The sequence below is a fragment of the Podarcis gaigeae genome (genome assembly GCF_964106915.1).
Source record: "Podarcis gaigeae genome assembly, chromosome: 6".
NCBI lineage: Eukaryota > Metazoa > Chordata > Lepidosauria > Squamata > Lacertidae > Podarcis > Podarcis gaigeae.
The window spans coordinates 98,241,732-98,260,579 of record NC_139682.1 but is presented as its reverse complement, the minus strand read 5'-3'; the positions used below and the strand labels follow the sequence as shown (position 1 = coordinate 98,260,579).

The 18,848-nt window shown below is 48.2% G+C and overlaps 1 protein-coding gene across 1 annotated transcript in view; it reads left to right on the top strand.

Annotated features, from left to right (window-relative positions):
• Positions 1-18,848, top strand: part of LOC310847712 (uncharacterized protein) — a gene marked incomplete at its 3' end in the record, with an annotated part of 137,242 nt that overhangs the window by 10,844 nt on the left and 107,550 nt on the right. The window lies entirely within an intron of this gene.

Sequence of the window (18,848 nt, the reverse complement as noted above, 5' to 3'; positions counted from 1 at the left end):
TTGTTAGCTAAGAATTGGAAAGCACAAAAAGTCCCTACAGTAGAGGAATGGCAGATGAAGATGATGGATTTTTCAGAGCTAGCCAATCTGACTGGAAGAGTCCGCGACCAGAAGGAGGAGGAGAACCAGGAAGAATGGATGAAATTTAATGACTATTTAGTTAAACATGTTAAGTTAAATTAATTGGAAAAAGCTTGCATATAGCAGATAGGCTTAGGATGTAAATATGTACTATGTGATGAATTAATATGTTTAATACTGAACTGGTAAGTAAGAAAGATGTTAAGTGATTAAGTTAATTTTATAAGAATACTGATTTGGAAAACCGTTAAAATGATATGCACTGAAATCCAACCAGGGGGATATATGAGGAAGTCACTTAACAAATGTTAATTAGATTAGTCTTAATAAGGTTATGATTTATGTTTGTTTGTCTATTTGTGTGTTTAATTTTTTGTGAAAAAAACAATAAAAAAATTTTTGGGGAAAAGAAAACACTACATTTCCCAGCACCCCACAAAATGAGCCCTCAGCACCCTAACCTGCTGGGTTAAGATATCGCCAAAAATCCAAGGTCAGCGGAATCATAACAAAGGGTGCTAAGCTGCGGGGGAAAGCCTCTGCAACGTTTGTCGAGAAAACACTATGTTTCGCCAAATGCTTGGAGAAGGCCCCATGTGATATTTGGCAGTGAAAAAACTACGTTTCATGGTGCCCCACAATATGAGCCCTCGACACCCTTACCTGCAGGGTAAAGATTTTGCCAAAAATATGACATTATCCGATTAAATCCAAAGCGGTGCCAAACTCCAGGAAGAGCCCCTGTAAAAGTACGTTTCACAGCTCCCCTCCCCCTGCCCGCAAAAAATGAGCCATCAGCACACTAAACAGTAGTTTCAAGATACTCCAGGAAGAGCCCCTGTAAAAATACGTTTTACAGCTCCTGACCCCCCGCAAAAAAAATGAGCCATCAGCACACTAAACAGTAGTTTCAAGATTTCGCCAAAAATCTGGGGTTGTCCGACTAACTCCAAAGCAGAGCCATATTCTGTAACAAGGCCCCATGCAACATTTGGCAGTGAAAACACTATGTTTTCCTGCACCCCACAAATTCAGCCCTTGGCGCCCTAACTCTCAGGATCAAGATTTTGCCAAGTATCACAACTGGAGAGAGACCTGTTGCATAATGTAAAAGTGCTGTCTAAAATGTATAAGATATTATGTGAAAGGGATTCCTGCGCCGAGCACTGGCAAAATGGCCCGTGCAATGTTTAGCAGTGAAAACCGCACGTTTCACAGCGCCCCACAAAATGAGCCTTTGGCACTCTGACCGAAAACCTGATGCTCTAACCGAAAACTTAAAGCAGCGCCAAACTGCGGAAAATGGCCCCCTGCAACATTTGGCAGTGAAAATAGATACAGTCAGTGCTTTATATGGTTCAGCCATCAGGTGTAGCAATGCACAAAGATTAAAGCCACGATAGCCAGCTCTGAAAAGCTGGGGTGATTTCTGTTTTCTGAGGCATGGCCATGAGGCTTGGAGTTAATGACTTGTAACACATCACAGGTATGTTGACACCATGAATCATGTTGACACGATTTAGCGCTTCTATGCATGCGCGAGTGGCGAAACACAGAAGTAACCCTTTCCGGTACTTCCGGGTCACCGCAGGACCCAACCTGAAAAAAGGTAACATGAAGCAAAGGTAACATGAGGTATGACTGTACTGGAAGAAGCAAAGATCACCCGTGTCGAAGCAATGATTCTTCAACATCAACTTCACTGGACTGGTCATGTTGTTCAGATGCCTGATTATTGTTTTCCAAAGAAACTACTCTATTCCAAACTTGAAAATGGAAAGCGTAATGCTAGTGGTCAACAAAAGAGGTTTAAAGACTCTATCAAGGCAAATCTTTAAAAATATAGTATAAACACTGACAACTGGGAAACACTTGCCTACGAGTGCCCCAATTGGAGAACAGCTTTAACCAAAGGTGTCATGTGCTTTGAAGACGCTTGAACTCAGGACGAAAAGAAGACATGTGCTAAGAGGAAGGCACGCTTGGCAAACCCTCACAGTGATCAACTCCCGCCCGGAATCCAATGTCCCCACTGTGGAAGGACGTGGGGATCCAGAATTGGCCTCCACAGTCACGGACTCACTGTTAAGACCGTGTTCGCGGAAGACAGTATTACTCGGCTATAAATGATCACCAAAGAAGAACAGTATTTGAAAGAATGGATTCCATATACAGTGGTACCTCAGGTTAAGAACTGAATTCATTCTGGAGGTCTGTTCTTAACCTGAAGCCCCACTTTAGCAAATGGGGCCTCCTGCTGCTGCTGCGCCGCCGGAGCACGATTTCTGTTCTCATCCTGAAGCAACGTTCTTAACCCGAGGTATTATTTCTGGGTTAGCATGAAGGAGGCGAGGACAGGTGACCCCACCTAGGCCTGAAGTCATCCCCCCCAAAAGCAGGCTCAAAGCTTCTCAAAGCTTTTCAAAATCAATTTCTCAGCAGCTAAAAGGCATTAGCTAAGCATTAGAAGCATTTCACTCTGCTGTAACCAAGGTCGCTTCTCAGGGTAGCTGACCTTGCCAAAAGGTACATTCAACTTGCCACTTTTCTTTCCGGGAACTGTGCCAATAGTCCAAAAGAGTCCCAAGACAGGAAGCTTTCTGTTCATGCTCAGGAAACTCGTCATGGGGCAGGACTCTTGAGGAGGAGGAGAAAGGGGAGGGAACTGGGAGGGGAATATATACTCTGTGCAAATGGCCGTGAACTCGTGCTTGTTTGGTGAATCTATCACACTTGCTCCTTCTGCCACCCCAGATGGCAGAATAAAGCTTTTTCTCTGAAACTATTCCTTGAGTGTCTGTTGACTTCCATTTCCCCGTCCCGGGCGCAAAGCGCAAAGCTCTTCTCACCCGAGGCTAAAAAGGCTACAAGCAGAGTCTGTAACCTGAAGTGTATGTTAACCCGAGGTACCACTGTATCATTCAATTTGTCCATGGCAAGTCTGCGTTTATCTGCAGGTTGTTCATATGTGGTGAGTTTGTAGAAGTCTTCAATCCAATCATAGAAGGGAGACACATTTTTATTTTTCCAGCTCACCAGTATCAGTCTTTTTGCTGTGGTTAAGGGCACAGAGAGTCCACTCGTATTGCCCCTTTGTCAGGTTCCATGTGCTGGATGTATAATTCGAAAGGATATTTTGCTCGGTAAAGGTACATTTGGCCTCAGCGATGGGAGTCCAGCAATGAATCATTTAGCTAGTGTAATGGAGGAGGAAGAGGTTGAAAATGCGAGACTTACTGGCACCTGTAGCAGCAGCAGCAGCTGGAGCGTGGCCTGCAGTGCCACATGGTGGCCCACCTCGGAACTTCCATGCCCGTCCCAGATTTAAAGCTTTAGGCATGTGTTTTACACACACACACAAACCAATAATTCACAAGCAGGAAATATCCCAAACAGCTCTTCCCCTGAAATATACTTGGAGTCGAGAGTGGATTTCATGCTTCTATATTCAGCTCATAGTAGCGAGGAATGAAAGTTCCCCCACAATATCTGCTTTATATACATTATTTACACAATGGGCTGCACATGATTGGCTAATTCTGGGATTCTCCTGTAGGCCAATCAGGTTGTGGATTCACTTCCACCTGGAGCTGGATTGGGTGGCTCCTGTGGACCAATCAGACTGCTGCATTGTTCTAGGACCAATCAGACTGCTGCATTGTTCTAGGACCAATCAGACTGCTGCATTGTTCTAGGACCAATCAGACTGCTGCATGTTGGATCCTATTGTTCTAGGACCAATCAGACTGTTGCGTTTTGGATCCTATTCAACTCAGTACATAACATCCCCACAAACCACCCCCAAATTTCCCAACATAGGGATAGTGTGTGTGGAGGCTGGGTGCACCACATTGGAGACCCCAGGGAGAGTAGCAGGGGAATCTCATCCTTTGCTTCCACACAAGGGTGACAGGCCAAATCATCTGTCAGGATAGCTATGGTGGCCACGATTTTGCTGAAAACCCGATGTCTTAGGATTCACAACAAAGCAACGGCAAACCCTTGCTAAAGACCCCCTGAAATGTTTGGCAGTGAAAACCCCACATTTCATGGCACCCCCAAAAATGAACCTTTGGCTCCCTAACTCACGGGATCCCAATTTCTCCAAAAGTCAGACATTGTCTGATTCACTCCAAAGCAGCACCAAACACCCAGAGAATGCCCCCTGCAAGGTTTGGGGGTGAAAACACTACGTTTCACATCACCCCACAAAATGAGCCCTCGACGCCGTAACCCACATGGTTGTCAGGGGCTGGACTGAGGAGGAATGGTGGGAGCCCCCCCCCCACTCTCGAGGACCTGCTCCACAACTCCAATTTATAAAGATTATAATCCAAGTTAACGAGATCTTCTTGCAATTAGAGGTCAAGAGATATGTAAAAGTCAGTGCTTTATATGATTCAGCCACATGGTGGAGCACTACACAAAGATTAAAGAAGCCATGATATCCAGCTCTGAAAAGCTGGGATGGTTTGTGTCTTCAAAGGCATGGCCGTGTGGCTTGAAGTTAATGACTTGTAACACCTCACAGTCATCATCATAATATAATAATAATAATTTATGATTTATACCCAGCCACTCTGGGCGGCTTCCAACAAAATATTAAAATAAAATAGTCTGTCAAACATTAAAAGCTTCCCAGAACAGGGCTGCCTTCAGATGTCTTCTAAATGTCAGGTAGCTGTTTATCTCTTTGACATCTGGTGGGAGGGGGTTCCACAGGGCAGGCACCACTACCCTGTAACTTGGCTTCTCGCAGGGAGGGAACTGCCAAAAGGCCCTCAGCGCTGGACCTCAGTGTCCAGGCAGAACGATGGGGGTGGAGGCGCTCCTTCAGGTATTGTTATGTACTGAGTTGAATAGGATCCAAACTGCAGCAGTCTGCTTGGTCCTAGAACAATGCAGCAGTATGAATGGTTGGCAGGAACCACCCAGTCATGCTCCAGATAGAAGTGAATCCACAACCTGATTGGCTTACAGTAGAATTCCGGAATTAGCCAGTCATGGGCAGCCCATTATGTAAATAATGTATATAAAGCAGATACTTTGAGGGGACTTTCATTCATTCCTCCTCACCACTATGAGCTGAATAAAGAGCATGAAATCACCTTGCGACTCTGAATATATTTCACTGGCGACGAAGGTGAGATCCCGCTGAGCTGACTGCCACACACAGCACTGCAGCACCGCCACCTGCCGCACCGCTGCCTCGCACCGTGTATCCAGGCTTCAGCTCCGGGACACAAGGAACTCAGAATGGCAACCGACAGCAGCTTCTCGCTGTTCAACCCAGCATCTGAAGACTGGCAAGCATACGCCTCCCGTTTCACCTTCCTCCTAGAAGCCAAAGGGGTCACCGACGAAGAAGACGCCAAGAAGAGGGCGATATTCTTCAGCGTCTGCGGAGAGGAGACGTTTGAGATTGCCCGGGCTCTCCTTGTGCCTGAAGACGTCGCTACTGTTCCATACAAAACAATAATGGAACAGCTGAAGGGGTACTTTTCGCCACAGCCCTCAGTGGTGGCTCGTCGAAATGCCTTCTACACAAAGCAGCAAGCCCCTGGGGAAACCATAACTGGGTTTGTGACCTCTCTCCGCCAAGCTGCCCGGTTCTGCAACTTCTCAGAGCTGGAGAACATGCTTCATGACCGCCTCGTCGGTGGCCTGAAGGATGAGAAGCTGCAACGACGCCTCTACACTAAGAAGGACCTAACGTTCCAGGTCGCTCTGGAGGAGGCCCTGGCAATGGAAGCTGCCGAGAGGTCGACACAAGAGGCATGGCCGAGCCTGCCATCCCAACCGAGGGTTCACCACGAAGACCTCACCGACGACTCAGGATCTGACAGGGAGGAGGTGCACCGAGTACAGCAGCGCACTCAAGCAGCCCACATACCACAGCTGCCTCGACAAGAAGGAGGGAACTGACAAGCTGCGGAGAAAGTAACGAGAGGAGGACCTGCCGTTTCTGCAATGCAGAGTGCAGGCAGTGCAGAAAATTGGGACACATCGCCCGGGTGTGTCGGGCTCGGCCCACCCGACGCCAGGCATCAGATGGCCAATCCAAGAGCCCCAGGTCCCGGGGCCCAACGCACCAAGGCAACTCGACGGAGCTCACAGACTTCCAGGTATACCAGTTGCCCCACCCCAACGTAGAGAAAATTTATGTAGAGGTACAGATAGAGGGGGGCCCATGCCGCATGGAGCTTGAGAAGGGTTCAACTCTATCCATAATCTCGGCAAGGACCTTAAGGAAACTGTGTCCTACTGGGGGCCCCAAACTCAGGCCGGCCCCATTCACCCTCCAGGACTTCCAGAAACGCAAGATCCCCACAATGTGGGTGGGGACCTTCAGGGTGCAATACCGAGGGCGGACGTGGCAACTGGACTTGCTTGTGGTCAAGGGCCCCTACATTAGCTTACTGGGTTTGGCATGGTTTGGACCACTGGGACTAGCCGTCACCGGGGTGAACCACACTAGCTTACAAGTGGAATGCTTCGGTCCGCATCTGTGCAGACTACAAATGTACCATAAACAAGGCCCTCACGGCCCACGCATACCCAGTGCCAGTGGTCAGCCATGTCCTTGCCACCCTGGCTGGGTCGAAATTTTTTGGCAAGCTGGACTTGGCCCAAGCATATCAACAGCTGCCAGTAGATGAGGCCACAGCAGAGGCACAGACTATTGTGACGCACAGAGGAGTGTTCAGGGTAAAGCGGCTGCAATTCGGTGTCAGCGTGGCACCAGGCATATTTCAGAATCTAATGGACTCTCTCCTTAAAGGGATTCCTGGTGTCACCCCCTTCTTCGATGATGTGTTGATTGCCGGGCCCACACCAGAGGAGTTTGAGGACGGCCTCCGCACCGTTCTGCACCGTTTCCAGACGGCGGGTCTCAAGGTGAAGCGGGAAAAATGTCTACTAGGAGTGCCTCAGGTGGACTTTCTGGGATTTATGGTGGACACAGAAGGGGTCCACCCAACTGGGGACAAGGTACGGGCCATTTGTGATGCCCCAGCGCCCAATAACAAGACTGAACTTCAGGCCTTCTTGGGACTATTGAACTTTTACCATTCCTTCCTTCCCCACAAGGCGGCGGTAGCGGAGCCCCTACACAGACTCCTGGACAAGCGGGCCCCTTGGGTGTGGGGCCAGCGCCATGAGGCCGCATTCCAGGCAGTCAAGGACTTGCTTTTCTCAAACTCGGTCTTGACACACTTCGACGAGAGGCTGCCAGTGGTGCTAGCATGCGACACCTCGTCCTATGGCATTGGCGCTGTCCTGGGACACCAACTCCCTGATGGAAGAGAGGTACCAGTGGCATACTTTTCCCAGATACTCAATGCAACCGAGCGGAACTACTCGCAAATCGACAAGGAGGGTCTGGCAATCGTGAAGGGATAAAAAAAATTCTATGATTTCTTGTACGGGCGGCTCTTCACCGTGGTGACTGACCACAAGCCGTTGCTTGGCTTGTTTGCCCCCGAAAAGCAGACCCCATTCTTCATAGTGGTGGATTCCTACACCAAATGGCTGGAAGTCGCACTGGTACCATCCACTTCTACGTCCGCAGCCATCTGGGTACTACGCAGGCTGTTTGCAACCCACGGGCTCCCTGACACTGTCGTCTCAGACAATGGGACTGCATTTACATCAGGAGAATTCCAAACCTTCACAGCGCAGAACGCCATCCGCCACATCCGTTCGGCGCCATTCCACCCTGCCATCAATGGCCAAGCAGAACGCATGGTGCGGACCACCAAGGACACCCTTCACCGCATGACGCAAGGGGCTTGGGAGTACCGCCTTGCCACATTCCTTCTAGCACAGCACAGCACCCCCAGCTCAACGACTGGCCGGAGCCCCGCTGAACTACTAATGGGTCGGCGCCTTGCAATCAGATTGGACCGCCTTCACCCTGATAGAGCTCAGGATGAGGTAGTGGTGGGGGAAGGGAGGAAACCCCGGACCTTCAAGGCCCAGGACCCAGTGTACGCAAAGAATTTTGGGGCAGGCCCAGCATGGGTACCTGCCACAGTCACTAGGGTCACTGGCCCTGTGTCGTACGAGGTGCTAACGGATGGGGGGCAATGCTGGTGCCGTCACTGCGAGCAGATACGGCAATGATTCCTGGGAGAAAACCAGGAGGAGGACAGGTCAGAGGAGTCCCAAGGGAACAGTGGGGCAGTGAGGCCCATAGAACAGGAGGGGCCAGCAGGAGAGGCAGAATCAGTAAACACAGAGAGGACCTGCGAGGCCGAAAGGACACCCGAACCAGAACCATGACTGAGCGAGCAGGTTGCGCCAGACCAAACGGCCCCATCACAGCCAGCATCCTTGGAACATGAGCCAGAACCTGAACCTCAGACCAGGGAACACCCCAGGCCGCAATGCACATGCAGGCCGCTGGCGTACCTTGAGGACTATGAATGCGACCTCCCGGGCAGGACTGGGGAGGGGTGTTATGTACTGAGTTGAATAGGATCCAAACTGCAGCAGTCTGATTGGTCCTAGAACAATAGGATCCAAAATGCAGCAGTCTGATTGGTCCTAGAACAATAGGATTCAGAATGCAGCAGTCTGATTGGTCTAGAACAATGCAGCAGTATGACTAGTCGGCAAGAGCCACCTAATCCAGCTCCAGATAGAAGTGAATCCACAACCTTATTGGCCTACAGGAGAATTCCGGAAGTAGCCAATCACGTGCAGCCCATTGTGTAAATAATGTATATAAAGCAGATACTTTGAGGGGACTTCCATTCCCTCCTCACCACCATGAGCTGAATAAAGAGCATGAAATCACTTTGCGACTCTGAGTATATTTCTTTTTTTAAAATAATATTTATTAAAGTTTTAAAAGTTACAAAAAGAAAAAGTACACAAAAACAACACATCACAATAAGGAAAATAGAAAGAAAAAGAAAAAGAAAGAAAAAAAATACAGAAAAATAAAATCCATTAAAAAACACAGCGAATCTTCCCATAACTTATCTTTCATTTGCTTGTTTCATTGACCTCCTCTCACCTCCCTTTTTTGTATTCTAGTTCGGTTAACTATTTCAGCAAATCCTTTCCATCTTTTCCAATTTTTGTCCTGTAATTTATCTTAATGTAATGTAACTTTACTTTCCCTCCTTTCACCAATTAACAGTCTGTTTTTTTCCTAGACCTTTATAACATTTCTGCTAAAACCACATAACCTCATTCCAACATCCTTCTAACATTCATTAATTTTACAATGTTTCTGTAGATAGTCTTTAAATTTCTTCCAGTCTTCCTCCACCGACTCTTCTCCCTGGTCTCGGATTCTGCCAGTCATTTCCGCCAGTTCCATATAGTCCATCACCTTCATCTGCCAGACTCTGAGTATATTTCAGGTATCCTGGCCGAGGCCGTTTAGGGCTTTAAAGGTCAGCACCAACACTTTGAATTGTGACGCGGGGACCCTCAAAAACCATGGGCATGGTGACTCAGCGGGCACCGTTTGCGCCCCCCCGACCCGCGAAGGAGCCTTTTTAAAGGCTGCGGAGCGGGTGCCGGGGGTGTGTGTGTGTGGTACTATGAGTCCTCCGCTTCCCCTGCTGAGCGAAGCCGCATGCCATTCAGCGGAGAGCGCTGACTTCTTCTATTGAAAATTTGGATCAAAAAGAACAACCCGTGAGTAATTGGAAACTGGACTTAAAAAGAAAAAAAAAATTAAATTCGTAGCGAGCGGGGGAGGTGCAAAAAGGAAGTCAGTCTCCCCCCCGGTTGTAGAGGATCTAAAGCAAAGGATTTGACAACTAAGATCGAGTGCTACCATATTTTGATAAAGTTATTAACTTCACGATGGAAAACTATAAGATTGGGCTGGAGGAAAAAGTAGAATGTGAGCTAAAAGGCAACCCCCCCCCCCCCGGGAGCCGGGAGCGATTCGCGAGAGCGCCGGGAGAGGAGCAAAAGAGGCTTTGACAGCTGTCAAAGGAGCTGTCAAAGCTGAAGAATAAAAAGAGAACTTTGTTACGAGGACTTTGCCGGTTATATTCGTTACAAATTGGATATTAACTGTTTAAAATAAGCAATAACAAGTTACTTTGACTGTTGGGTGTGATCTGGAAGGAAACTGAGTTACTATAATCCCTCTAGAGGGGCTGTGGGACACTACAAGTATTGCTGGTATGGAATTTGAATAGGACTCTTTATCTCCTGGGAAACTGCAGAAATGGAATACTATTTTGTCTACAGAGGTCTCTACACTAAAGGAGACAATATATTTATCTATTGAAGAATGGAAGGGACTTGACATAAAGTTTGGTTCCTGAATAACAAAGCCTCTGTAGAGGATTTAGAAGCTTTTGGAATTAGAACATTTTTGCAGGGGAGCAGGAAATGAAACTAGAGGAAACTGAGGAGAGAGAATATCAAGAACAACATGAACAACAAGAATTGGACAAAGCTGGAAGTGGGAACATTTGGGACATCCAGATTTGAAAGGCCTAAAGAAACAAGATTGGAGTTTTTGCTCTTAAATATAGAGATCTGGATGGAAAAAATGGACCTTTTTGAGATAGAGTTCTTCCAAGATTGGACGTTCGAAATTAAAGATGACCAAAAAGGCGGCAAAGACTTTTAAAAAGACGGCAAAGTGGACTTGTGAAGGATTTTGGCCTAGATGTGGGATCTCCAGGATGACAGCAGGCATTGATGGACACTGGGGAACGCAACTGGGAAAGGGGGGGGGGATTTGGAATCCAAAGGGTGTTCAATTATACTTTATTCTTTTTTCTTTCCTTTTTTCTTTTTTTTTTAATCTGTTCTGCATATTAAAGAGGGGAACTCGTGGAAGGGAGCGGGGTCGATTTTAGGGGATGGAAAAACACTGTTAACATTGGGTTAATTATAATAAGTTTAAAATTTGGGGTAAGAATTTGCTGAATCTATTTGAAGAAATTGGAATACAAAAGGTGGTGGGGCAGGGAAGTCCTGAAAGAATATTAATGAAAATAAGGTTATAAAATGGATGTTTTATTTTTCTTTTTTTCTGTTATATTTGAAAATGTTCAATAAATTTAAAAAAACAAAAACACTTTGAATTGTGCCTGGAGACATACTGGGAGCCAATGTAGGTCTCGGGGGCACTCCCAGCCACCAGTCTAGCTGCCGCATTCTGGATTAGTTGTAGTTTCTGGGTCACCTTCAAAGATAGCCCCACCTAGAGCGCATTGCAGTAGTCCAAGCGGGAGATAACTAGAGCATGCACCACTCTGGCCAGGCAGTCCACAGGCAGGTAGGGTCTCAGCCTGCATACCAGATGAAGCTGGTCAACAGCTGCCCTGGACACAGAACTGACCTGCGCCTCCATGGACGCCATGAACTGAAAGGTCCCGGGGGCGTTACCCTGAGCCTCAGCCACAAGGAATGCGCAGCAGCAGAAAATGCTAATGCTGTTCTAGGTTGCAGCTATGGAAGTCCAGGGTCCTGATGAAACGAAGTCACAGTCCTACTCTCTCCTACCTTGGCCAGGCCACACCTGGAGTCCTGTGTCCAGTTCTGGGCACCATCATTTAAGAAGGGTGTTGACAAGCTGGAATGTGTGCAGAGAAGGGCAACCAAGACCATCAAGGGTCTGGAAACTAAGATGGAAGAGAAACACTTGAAGGAGCTGGGTAGGTTTGGCCTGCAAAAGAGGAAACTGAGAGGAGATCTGACAGCCATCTTCAAATATCTGAAGGGCTGTCACATGGAAGAGGGAACAAGCTTGTTTTCTCCTGCTCTAGACGGTAGGACTCGAACCCATGGATTCAAGTTATAAGAAAGGAGATTCCAACTAAACATTCAGAAAAACTTTCTGACAGTAAGGGCTGTTTGGCGTTGGAACAGATTCCCACGAGAGGTGGTGGACTCTTCTTCCTTGGAGGTTACTAAGCAGAGGTTGGATGGCCGTCTGCCATGGATGCTTTGGCTGGGATTCCTGCATCCCAGGGGGTTGGACTAGATGACCCTTGGGTCCCTTCCAACTATAAGTTTCTATGATTCTATGAAATTGATCTGGATTAATGACAGCCATCCACCAGTTTCATATGCAAAACTGCCTCCCACCCCACCCCCTTACTGATTAATATATATATAAATACATTAAAGTAGACAAATAATAACTTACAAAAAGGATCAATAAATGTGTCACCTTTATTATATAAACTGTTATCATAATCACATGTCAAAATTTCTTTTGTGAATGAAATAAAATGGTTTCAATCAGTTTTTAATAACCAACAATCAAATGTAGAGCTTAGGGTACAGCTTAAATCAATTCCCCAGATGTTCAGTGTCCAGGGGTTCAGTGCCTGGCACCCAGAAACTCATGGCAAAGGGGAGCCTGGCACCAAGAAACTCATAACATTTCACTTCCTTGCAACCTAAGGAAAGCTGTTGATTGGCAGAAGACACTGGGCAGAAACAGAAGGAAATAGGGGGATGAGGAGGTCTAAGGGTGAAGTCCTGCTCCTGTCCATCATAATACTGGACAGATTATTACAGGATGTTGAGAAGGGTCATTTTTACTATTAATTGAGAAACAGCAGCCATAGTCTAGGCCAGGAGTGTTTTTCCTCGGTGACACCGCCATGTTGAAAAGTGTGTGTTTGCAAGGTGTTTCCTGTCCTGTCCAGAAATGCACCGTGCTGGATGAAGCCAGCTCTAGATCTTTCCTAAATAAATTTTTAAAAAACCCACTGGAAGATATATTTGAAAAATTAATGTTAAGGGGAACAATTCACATTGTTAAGCAAGGTAGCTAAAGCAACAGGGTCAGGGCCTCCATTGTGACACGTCCCCCTGCTGAGTGACTTGGCTGAGGACTTTGGGAAGAGCAACTATCTGAGGATAGTTCAGGAGAAAGGAGGTGGTTTGTGAGAAGTAATGATGTTTTCTGGCAAAATGAAGATTTCTTCTTCTTGAGTGTAAGTAGGATGTCTAATTCTTTCTGCATTCTGCTTCTTTTGCTCTCCCTCAAGATTTAGAAACATAGGGCAGTAAGGCAGATCTGGAAAAGGCCTAGGTAAAGGTACAGGTACCCCTGACCGTTAGGACGACTCTAGGGTTGCGCGCTCATCTTGCTCTATAGGCTGAGGGAGCCGGCGTACAGCTTCCGGGTCATGTGGCCAGGATGACTAAGCCGCTTCTGGCGAAACCAGAGCAGTGCACAGAAAGGCTGTTTACCTTCCTGCCAGAACGGCACCTACCATATTTTTCGCTCTATAGGACGCACCGGACCATAAGAAGCACCATAAGGACCATAGGAGAGGGAGAACAGGGGGAAAAATGCCCCTTCCATTTCTCCTCCCGCTTCGCTGAAGGGGTGCTGCGCAGAGAGGGAAAACTGTGCAGCACCTCTCCAGCGAAGCGTAGCCTGGAGGGCAAGAGGGATCGGTGTGCACTGACCCCTCTCACTCCCCAGGCTTCAGGCGGCTATCCGCAAGCCTTCGGAGAGCAGAGGGAACTCCTGCTGCGCTCCGAAAGCTTGCGGATAGCTGCCTGAAGCCAACGGAGTGCAGCCTTTGAAGCCTCCACAGAGCAGCGGTATGAAGGCACCCCGCTGCCCTGCGGAGGCTTTGCGCAGCCATCCCCAATCTAGAACAGTGAGATGGAGCACTGTGCAGCGCTCCGCCTCGCTGTTCTGGCTTCGGGGACGGCCTTTGAAGCCTCCGCAGGGCGGCAGGGTGCCTTCACCCCGCTGCCCTGCGGAGGCTTTGCGCAGCTAACCCCAAGCTAGAACAGCGAGACGGTGCGCTGCGCAGCACTCCTTCTCCCTGTTCTGGCTTTGGGCTTAGCTGCGCAGCCTGCATTCACTCCATAGGACGCACACACATTTCCCCCCCCCTTTTTTATAAAAATATTTTTTATTAGCAAACCAATCAAATCACATTAGTTCCAAATTACAAAACCGAATTTTAAATTTTTGTTGGGTTAGGGTTAGGGTGCTTCGAGCTCAGAAAGGGATCCAATCATCTCTTATTTCTGCTGCTTTGATCATTTCCCCTTAATTTTTGGAGGGGGAAAAGTGCAAATACGGTATTTATCTACTTCCCCTTTGTGCTTTTGAACTGCTAGGTTGGCAGGAGCTGGGACCGAGCAGCGGGAGCTCACCCCATCGCAGGGATTCGAACTGCCGACCTTCTGATCAGCAAGCCCTAGGCTCTGTGGCCACCCGTGCCCCTACGGAAAAAGCCTATCGCAGACCAAATCCCCCTCCCAAACCTGGTATGTAAGGGCTTCTGGTTTTTCCGCCCTCCGTTGTGGATGTGCTTCACGGGTTCTCTGTGCCTAGCAGCTGTTAGAGGGAACTTTGGGGGGCAACGCGGAGGCTACACAACCCCCAAAAAGGCTCTGGGCGTGGCCCAGGGCTGACATTGTCCAGCAGCGTCAAAAAAGGAACCCTTCGAAGCCCACGTCCTAACCAGGAGGGGAGTCGACAGAGAGTACCTAGACGCAAGGACACGAGCAATCCTCAGCAGCAAGCCTCAAAGTCCCAAATGGTAAGAACGGCAGCAAAATCTCTCACTTTCTCAATCCCGTTAATTACTGAACTAAGCTAACAAGGAGAGCTTGAGGAGAAGAGGGTCTGTGAGACTTATTTATACAAAGTGAACTGCTCAGAAACAGACCCCAAAGACTAGCACATAAAGAGTAAAGAACGGGAGATTTTATCTTAAATATTTTGGAAATCTTTCTCATTATACATAACCATAAGCAATAATAATAATAATAATAATAATAATAATAATTTATTATTTATACCCCGCCCATCTGGCTGAGTTTCCCAAGCCACTCTGGGCGGCTCCCAATCAGTGTTAAAAACAGTACAGCATTACATATTAAAAACTTCCCGGAACAGGGCTGCCTTAAGATGTCTTCTGAATGTCAGGTAATTCTTTATCTCTTTGACATCTGATGGGAGGGCGTTCCACAGGGCGGGCGCCACTACCGAGAAGGCCCTCTGTCTGGTTCCCTGTAGCCTCACTTCTCGCAATGAGGGAACCGCCAGAAGGCCCTCGGCGCTGGATCTCTGTGTCCGGACTGAACGATGGGGGTGGAGACGCTCCTTCAGGTATACAGGACCGAGGCCGTTTAGGGCTTTAAAGGTCAGCACCAACACTTTGAATCGTGCTGGGAAAGGTACTGGGAGCCAGTGCAGATCTCTCAGAACCGGTGTTATGTGGTCCCGGCGGCCACTCCCAGTCACCAGTCTAGCTGCCGCATTCTGGATTAATTGCAGTTTCCGGGTCACCTTCAAAGGTAGCCCCACGTAGAGCGCGTTGCAGTAGTCCAAGCGTGAGATAACCAGAGCATGCACCACTCTGGCAAGACAGTCCGTGGGCAGGTAGGGTCTCAGCCTGCGTACCAGGTGGAGCTGGTAGACAGCTGCCCTGGACACAGAGTTAACCTGCGCCTCCATGGACAGCTGTGAGTCCAAAATGACTCCCAGGCTGCGCACCTGGTCCTTCAGGGGCACAGTTACCCCATTCAGGACCAGGGAATCCTCCACACCTGCCCGCCTCCTGTCCCCCAAAAACAGTACTTCTGTCTTGTCAGGATTCAACCTCAATCTGTTAGCCGCCATCCAACCTCCAACCGCCTCCCAAGAATGGCAGATTTGAGACTGGGCGATAGTTGGCCAAATTGGCCAGGTCTAAAGATGTTTTTTTAAGAAGCGGTTTAATGACCGCCTCTTTCAGCGGGTCTGGGAAGGCTCCCTCACAGAGGGAAGCATTCACCACCCCGCAAAGCCCAGCGCCCAGCCCTTCCTGGCTCGCTTTTATCAGCCAGGATGGGCAAGGATCAAGGAGACAGGTGGTTGGTTTCACTCGTCCAAGCAGCCTGTCCACATCCCACTGTGGAGTCTACCTCCTTCTGAATCTGAGCGATTTTATCTGCAAAAAACTTTGCAAAAGCATTGCAGGAGATCTTGGGGTCCCTACCAGGCCCCGGTGGTACAGGTGGTTCCGATAAACTGCGAACCACCTGAAAAAGTCTCCTGCTGCTGTTTTCTGCAGATGCAATGGAGGCGGCGAAGAAGGCCCTCTTCGCCGTCACCATTGCCACTTGGTAGGCTTGACGCTGAGCTCTAGCCCGTGTCCGGTCTGATTCAGAATGAGTTTTCCGCCACCGGCGCTCTAGCCGTCTCAACGATTGTTTCATCACCCTCAGCTCCGGGGAAAACCACGGGGCTGTCCGGGCTCCATGCAATCGGAGAGGGCGCTTCGGAGCCAGACAGTCAATAGCCCTGGTTAACTCCGCATTTCAGCGTGCCACCAGGGAATCAGCTGAAAGGCCATCAACATGGGATAAAGCATCCCCTACCACTCTCTGGAAGCCAATTGGATCCATTAAGTGGCGGGGACGGACCATCCGAATCGGTCCCACCTCCCTGCGGAGGGGAAGGGTTGCGGAGAAGTCCAGTTGCACCAGGAAGTGATCTGACCATGGCACTTCTTTTGTTTCGCTTTTAGTTAATGTCAGATCACCAACATCCGTAGAGGTAAACACCAAGTCTAAGGCATGTCCGTGGCTATGAGTTGGGCCAGACTTATTCAGGGACAGCCCCATGGAGGCCATGCTTTCCACGAAGTCCCGAGCGGCCCCTTGTAAGGTCGTGTCGGCATGGATGTTAAAATCCCCCAGGACAACCAAGCTAGGTGTCTCCAGGAGCATATCCGCCACGACCTGATGCAGCTTGGGCAGGGAATCCTTGGTGCAGCTGGGAAGTCGGTACACCAGTAGGAATCCTGTACTGCCCCTATTGCCCAACTTCCAGATGCACTCAGAAAACTGGGTCTTCCCAATAGGACGCCTGGTGCAGACTAATGACTTCCTAAAAATCACTGCAACCCCCCTCCCCGCCCACATGACCTGGGTTGCTGTGCGTAAGAGAAACCTGGTGGGCAAGCAGCGGCAAGGACAGGCCCATCTGCTTCATCCAACCAGGTCTCTGTCACACATGCCAGGTCAAATCCTCCATCCACAATCAGGTCGTGGATGGCAGTGGTTTTATTCATCATTGACCTGGCATTGCACAGCAACACTTTCAGGTCATGTGGGTTTCCCTTGCTGATTACTGTATCCTTCCAGTCAGGACCAGACCTGGAGGCAGGGATAGTCCTCAAACAACGACTAAACCTGCCTCCTCAGTAATGACATGGTCTGGTCTTAGCATAACTCCTCCTTGTTAGATTTCTCTAACAAGTACCAGTAAGAAAAGGAAGACAGATTCAAATTTCACTCTGCAATAGTACTAGCCCATTAAAAGAAGCAGAATTCATGGACTTAACTTGTTTATTACTTTGAAGTGGCGTGAGCCCAGCAAAAGAGACTGAGTTAAAAGACTTGGAATGTCAGCGCTGTTTGTGGTAAAAGAGTGGAAGTTACTGGAAAACAAAAGTAAAAGAGAAGGCAACCCTTTTAATATTGAACTTATATTAAACACTAACCTATAAAGATGGCAAAGATGGCATAGCATGGTCTAGGAGAAATGGCTGGACTAATTGGAGAATTAAAACGGCGAAAGGAGGCGCGGAACTGGACAAAAGAGGAGAGGGAATATAAAATTAAAGATGAGCATATTTAGTTTGAGGAGGTAGTTTGTGAGAAAGGAAATACGTTTTCTGGTGTAATGAAGAGACTTTCTTCATATAAAGTCTAAGTAGGATTCCTAATTCCTTCTGCATTCTGTTTCTTTTACTATCCCTCAAGATTCAGAAACGTAGGGAACCATGTCATGGTTAGATTAGTTTATAAAGATTGGCTCCGTGAGCTGCTGGTCTCCTGCTGTCACGTGCCAAAGATCCATCCCCTGGTCTGTGAGGAGGAGGAGGAAGAAGAGAAATTGGAAGAGAAATGGGAGGATGAAGTGATGGTTATGAAGATCAGAAGGAATCTTTAGTGAAGGTGAAAACAATTAATGTAAGACCAAGCGACCAGGGGATGGATGCCACCGATGCCAATATAGATGGCGAGAGATGGTGATCTTTGTTCTTGAGGAACAGGGAGGCCAGAGAGAATCTGGATCACTGGGATGGGGGGAGGCAGCTCCCTGATTCAAGAAGAGTTCAATGATGGGATGAGGAAGGGAGGAAGGGAGAATAATGCAAGCCACCTGGAGATCCTTGCAGGAAAGATGGGTCATCAATGTAATAATCAATGAAAAAATTAAGAATTTTTTCTCTTCATTTTTCTTCCAGGCAGTGATAGCAGCAGCTCCAGTACAGCTCTATCCCACTCCAAGACCCAGTTCTCCCTTCACCCAAAACCCAAGTATCTAAATAAATAAATAAAAGGGATGCGGGTGGCGCTGTGGGTTAAACCACAGAGCCTAAGACTTGCCTATCAGAAGGTCGGGGGTTCGAATCCCCATGACGGAGTGAACTCCCGTTGCTCGGTCCCTGCTCCTGCCAACCTAGCAGTTCGAAAGCACAAAGTGCAAGTAGATAAATAGGTAACGCTCCGGCGGGAAGGTAAAGGGTGTTTCTGTGTGCTGCTCTGGTTCAGAAGCAGCTTAGTCATGTTGGTCACATGACCCGGAAGCTGTACATGACCAGTCCGCCAATAAAGTGAAATGAGCGCCGCAACCCCAGAGTCGGCCACGACTGGACCTAATGGTCAGGGGTCCCTTTACCTTTATATATTTCAAAAAAACACTATGAGTCTCCAGTGTGGTCTCTTGTCACAAGGAAACAGACTTTATAAAGAGGCAACCTTTCAAACTTCTTATAAATGGAAACTGGGGAAAGCCCCCT